Source organism: Crocodylus porosus, unplaced genomic scaffold, assembly GCF_001723895.1.
Source record: "Crocodylus porosus isolate Cpor-Errol unplaced genomic scaffold, CroPor_comp1, whole genome shotgun sequence".
Taxonomy (NCBI): Eukaryota; Metazoa; Chordata; order Crocodylia; family Crocodylidae; genus Crocodylus; species Crocodylus porosus.
Genome location: NW_017728909.1, coordinates 1,700,061 through 1,705,960, shown reverse-complemented (window position 1 = coordinate 1,705,960; position 5,900 = coordinate 1,700,061). Strand labels below are relative to the sequence as shown.

Sequence of the window (5,900 nt, the reverse complement as noted above, 5' to 3'; positions counted from 1 at the left end):
ACCTCCTTTCCAACTGAAGGGATCAGAGCAGGTGCACAAGCACTGTGGGAGGTGTAGGGAGCCTCCTTCCCTACCGAGCAGAGCCAGACCACCAATGGGGACTTAACCATATACCTTTTAATGAGAGAAACAGCAGTACAAACATAACACATAGAAACCAGGGCGTATAGGGGACACTACAGTACCCCGAGGGGATGGGATTCAGTAAAGGTTAGGCATTCACATTTATAGAGATATTCATCCAGTCAATAAAAAAAAGGTTTAACAAAATATAAAATGCCAACAACACAATAAACAATACTGATTGACAAAATATAAAATGCACAAAATACAAAACACCAAACAACAAGAGATATAGGGCATAGGTACTGGGAGAGGGGGAAGAGGGAAAACACAATGACCCCCTCCACTCCAACAAGAATTTCCCCCCTGTCACTTCACTCACCGCTACTTAACCCAGCTGGGACTGGACCTCATGTCTCCCACATGGCAGGCAGAAACTCTACCACACAGCAACAACTGCTGCGCCTACTAGGGCTGCTAGGGCTTTTGACCTTCTGGAAGCCCCTGCCTCACATTGAGCTGCCCTGACTCTTGCTGGAGAAACTGGAAGTGGAGGCGGAAGCCTTTTGGGTCACTGCACAGCTTTCTGCTGGAGCCAGGCGGGGAACCTCTCCTGCTGGCTGCAGCCTCTTGCTGGGATCCTGGAGCCCAGCGGGAGCCTCTCCTGCCGGCTGCACGCCACACCGCTGAGAGTTCAACAGGTCCTGCTCCTTTAGGCTCTTCTCGGGCAACTGCTCCCGCCCCGCTGGCCCAGCTCTTGCCAGCTCTTTGAAAATCCTTCCTCGTTGTCCCTGGCAGGTCTCTCTGAATCAGCTGCACTGCCCCTTTTATCCCCATCCAGGTGACCCGTGGGGCCAATCAGGGGACATGGAGGGTGAGTCTCTGGGGTCTGATTGCTGAGAAAAGGGAATCCCAAGCCCTCCAATAATTTTTTACCCTTTCAAAACCCCTGGGCCAAATCACTATCAGGTAGTCCATCACACACCCTTGGCGTGCCAGAGGCAGACCACTGGGGAGCTGCAAGGGGCCCAGTTTTGTTGCTTGCTTGCTGCACGCATGCCCCCAGGGGATGGCAGGGAGGGGCCAGGGTCGTGCTGTCCTGCACAGCGTCTAGTAAAGTGGAATCTGCATAACAATAGTGGAGTCGCAAAGGAAAATAGCCTGGAACATCGGTGTAAGTGCTCTCTATAGACGGACAACTTCGGTCACTGAGTAAGTTCCAGGTGTGAAATCTGATCAGTTTTGTTAGTTCAGGTAGTTCTGCTGCCCTGTGTGCAAAACAGAATTCGAGAGCCGCCCTTGGGCTATGTCTAATTCCAAGAGTGTCTTTTGTGTGTGGAGACCTGGCAGCAATTAGCTTCCTTGTCAGTCATTTTATTACAAAATAGAAAGAAAGCATAATTAAAAAGCAGTAATAGCCATCATACTAACATATTTAATCTCTAACGTAATTTGACCCCAACTCTTCCTCCAAAACATCTGTTGCTTGTCACTATTTGACACAGTATACTGGACTAGATGGAGCATTGATTTAACCCAGGGGTCAGCAACATTTTTGGCCGGAGTGTCAAAAACACACTTGGTATGCCAGGGGCAGACCACTGGGGAGCTCTAAGGGATCCGATCTTCGTTGCTTGCTTGCTGCGTGCACGCCTCCAGGTGGCTGGTGGTGGAGGCGCCAGGGTTGTGCTGCCCCAGCCCCTTCCCCACCATGCACCCTGTGGTGTGCGTACGGTGTCCACAGGCGTGATGCCGATGCAGCTGCTTGCACTCCAGAGCCCTGCCTGGGCTCCACATTGGCAGAGAACTTGACATCTTTCTAATCCTCTGTAGTCTTTCCTAGGTCTCACTTCTGGAGGATTTTTTCCTGTAATTGATGGTATGGAGGTGTTCTGGTTTTTTTGGGGGTGGGTGGGGGTTGTTGTGTGCACATGTGTATTCTCCTATTTTCCTCCCTCTACCTGCCCCTTTGCCACAAAGAAAAAAAACAAAAACAAGAAAAGGGATACAGCTATCTCTATTCATGCAGTCAGAAGTAGTGCTTTCTGGGTCTCCATGTAATATTTCTAAAATCACCTATGAATGTGCAAGGGATTCCAGTCTGGCTGAGAACAAGGCAGATATCAGCTCATAAAAAAAGTAAAAATACTGTTTTGGTGGGTGGCAACTTTAGTAGCGGCTATGTCTTCCTACCTCTCTTCAGGTGTTTTGACAGAGGTAGCAAATCAGGGGCAAGTCAAGGACACTTGGGACCTGGGGCAAGACGCAGGTACTTTTATTCCATGAATAATCTCATTAATTTCAGTGGGACTCTCTTTAGGGTAAAGGATGGCTCAGTTTTGGGGGCACTGGAATCTGGTTGAATGTGGCCATAGTGATAGAAATTATAATTTAGAGATGCTCCCCAATCTAGAAGATCAATGAAACTGGGAATTGGGAGATGACCTCTCAAATACAGTAATTAGAGAGATTAAAGAACTGCAGATACTTGATTCACAATAAAACTTGTTGGTTAATTCTTCTCATTCATGCCTGAGTGTTAATTGAATCTTGATCTGCGCTGATAACTTGGCTATATTGGATACACTATCTTTGCTTTGTGGCCATGGCGGTGATCACATCCTTAAAAAAATTAGGTTTTATTCTCAGCTCCAGGCCTTTCACTCAGATGGTTGTTGTTGAGCAGAACTCTGATGCTGTTACAACAGTTGGGGTCCTAACTCCTCTTTGTCTTCATCATTACAATGCAAATCATGTAGTTTCACTGAAAGAGCATATGTTGTCGCCTTTTATTAACATGTAAGCCTTGAATCTGCATGCAAATGATCTATAATTATCAAGCAGCAGTTCATATAAAGAAGTCTGACTCCATACACCATTTCTGTCTTGAACACACTCTTTCTCTGGAGCATTTGCATGGCTCCCTACAAACATGCATTCATTCTGGTTTGGGGAATAAATTGTCAATGAGGGCTGAATTCCTGTCTTTGAAACTCAGGACTAGGATGACTCCCCACATTTTCAGTGTACAGAAGGGAAAAGTGATTTGGTCAGCTTTGATGCGAGATGGGATCTTAGTAAGTTATGACCGTTGTGAGTGATTTTACAGCTATTGACGTTTATGCTTTAGTACAAGTCACAATGTTTTAGCCTGCATATTAATCCACTTATAAGTGGATTTTTTAAAATCTTTCTTTTAATGGAGGTTTATTTCAAGGAAAGACAAGGAATAAAAAGAAAGGAAAACCTCAAACAAATGCACTTGATTCAAGGTGCTCAGGCCTTGGCTGCCTATTGCCTCCCTTTGTTCTCCTCTGTTATTCTACAATATGATCATGAGGCAGGGGGAAGATAAGGGTATGATACCCTGGTCTGGAATCCATTGCATTTATGGGACTTTGGTTATGTATGATGGTAACTGAACACCCAAGATATATGTGTAATCATCACCACTATTAACAGGGGACAAAGGCCAAAGACTGACATTGGATTAGTGGTAAATAACACTGCTTCAGCTTCTTGTTTCTCACTCCAGTCTTTTATGTTAATGAAATCAGGGAGCCATAAGATCGGCATGGAATGGAGGCAGATATCCTCTGAAATGAGGGCAGTGCCTTCTGCTGCAGAGTAGGTGCATACCTAGTGAAAAGCACCTACTACACTCTTGGCAGCTCAAATGTAATGGTGAAGGTAGTAAAAAGAGAGGTGGAAGATTTTGGAATATGTGGCCTAATTGGGAAACTGTGGGTGATGCTTCCTCCTACAGCAACTTCTGTGACTTCAAGTGTAATACAGTACAGGGTACAGGCACATTTATAAAAGAACTGTCACATTCTAATATTTTTATAGGAACACTCTCTCATTGCACAGAAAACTCGTTTTGACTGGATATGCTCAGGGCTGAGATTATGGACCAGATTCTCATCTGGTCATCTGTATGGTTTCATTTGCATCAGCAGTGCTACTCAAAAAGAAACACTGGTACAGCAGGCAGGATCAAGAGGCCAAGGGATGAATGACCATATAGACAAAGCTTCCTTTCCAATTTTAGAAGTCCTCTGAGTCAGGATAAGGGCACAGTGGGGTTAAGTCCACTGAAACTGTTTAACAAAACCATGACCCTTTACTTAAGATGTTTGTGAGAAGTCATTTAGCACCTTTAGGGAAACAGGTACTCAAAATACTGGCATGTGTCTCCACCCAGTCCAAAGGCACCTGCAAGTCTGCTTAGGAATCTGAACTATCTGGGTGGAGGAGCTTTGCTTGAGTATTGTTCTGGGCAGGGGTGTGGTGTAAATAACTCAGGTTGAGAAGCAATGAGATAAGGCCCGGGATCCGAAAAAGAGCTTTCATCATCATCCCAGACTGAAGTCTCTTAGCATGACCTTGAGGAATAGCCTAGAGATGGGGAGTCGCTTTTTGCTAGAGCTTACTCAAAGAAGTTTGAGGCTGTACATGGCTTTAAAAGAAATTGCATTAGTGCTTAGGCATCATGTACACTTTCATCACATGTTAAAATGGCATCAAAGAGTTCCTTCCTAACTGAAATCACTTTCCCCTCCCTTTTCCCTTTTTATTTTTGTTAGCTGCTTGGCTCTGATTTGGTAATGGTCACAGGCAAAGCAATGTAAAGTGATTTATTACTGCCTGTGTTGTATTGATTTTGTGTTTTATGTTCTTAGTGGGGTGAAATTCTTCTCACAGGCCTGTGCATTTTGGCCAAAGCAGTAGGAGTGTTGACAAGCTGCAAAGGGAATTTCACTTCATAAACCACCCCCAAACCACGGGGTAACGAGCAAGGCTGCTGCACAGCCTCTTTCAGAGACGTAGCAGTGCAGCTTCATGTCCAGGGCCATGCTGGCTCCTGCTGTGCCAATCATGGTGACATGATCAGCCACCATTGCAACAATAGCTGCTTTTGAGGACCCTCCACAAAGACAGTGCCTGAGGCTCCTGTCCCAGTCACCATCCCTCCCACTTCAGTTATGCTACTGGTGCCTCTAAACTTGCTGGCATATCATCCATGGTCCCTTTAGGCCAGTTGAAATTAGGAGGTCCTCATCACCTCTGTTAAGCAGCTACGAGGTGTCTAGAATTGGGCTCTGGAAATTTGCAAACACTGAAAACATTTATCTAAGCTTTTAATGACAGCTAAGGAAGCTGGGGCTATTGCTGCAATATTTTTGGCTTGGAATCCTCCACTCAGCAAACACATTTCCAGCTTCTACATGGTGTACTCTCACGCCCATGTGTTCAGATGGCATTATGCCAGTGCTCAAGGTGGTATGCCAGTTATAATAGGACGTATGCACTAAGAAAAGCCATATTTAGTAGGCTGCCTGCCTAATGCTGCAAGTACCAAATCTGCAGCCAAAAGTCCCTTCTATAGAAAGCTTCCAGCCTGATACTGCTTGTCCGGTCTTATATTCCTCCTCATGTCAGGTAGACTATTGAGGGAAGGCAGAGAAAAGGAAGTGTGGCTGCCAAAAAAGGGGTGGCGAGCTGTGATATAGCAGGTGGCTACAAACCCCATTAATAACACATGGGATGACAGAACAGCTGTTACACAGAATGACAGCCTCGAGGCACATTTGGTAGGGGCAAGACCATGGCAGAGGATGGTTCTGGGACAAGCTTTTGCACAGAAGTGAAGTAGCTAGACACCCCTTAAAAGAAGTGGTACATTTGCCTGAATAAGGAGATAGGTTAGCAGTATGTGTGTGCGTGTGTGTGTGTGATGCCTTTTCTGGGTGGAATATATATATGTGTATATGTATATGTGTGTGTGTGTATATATATATATGTGTGTATATACATATATATATACACACACACAT

At 45.2% G+C, this 5,900-nt stretch overlaps 1 long non-coding RNA gene across 1 annotated transcript in view; it reads left to right on the top strand.

Annotated features, from left to right (window-relative positions):
• Positions 1-762: 762 nt before the first annotated feature.
• LOC109308187 overlaps positions 763-5,900 on the top strand; it is a 13,057-nt gene continuing 7,919 nt past the window's right edge. The window contains exon 1 of the long non-coding RNA XR_002100520.1: positions 763-847. This is a non-coding gene — a long non-coding RNA (uncharacterized LOC109308187). The remainder of the gene's footprint in view (positions 848-5,900) is intronic.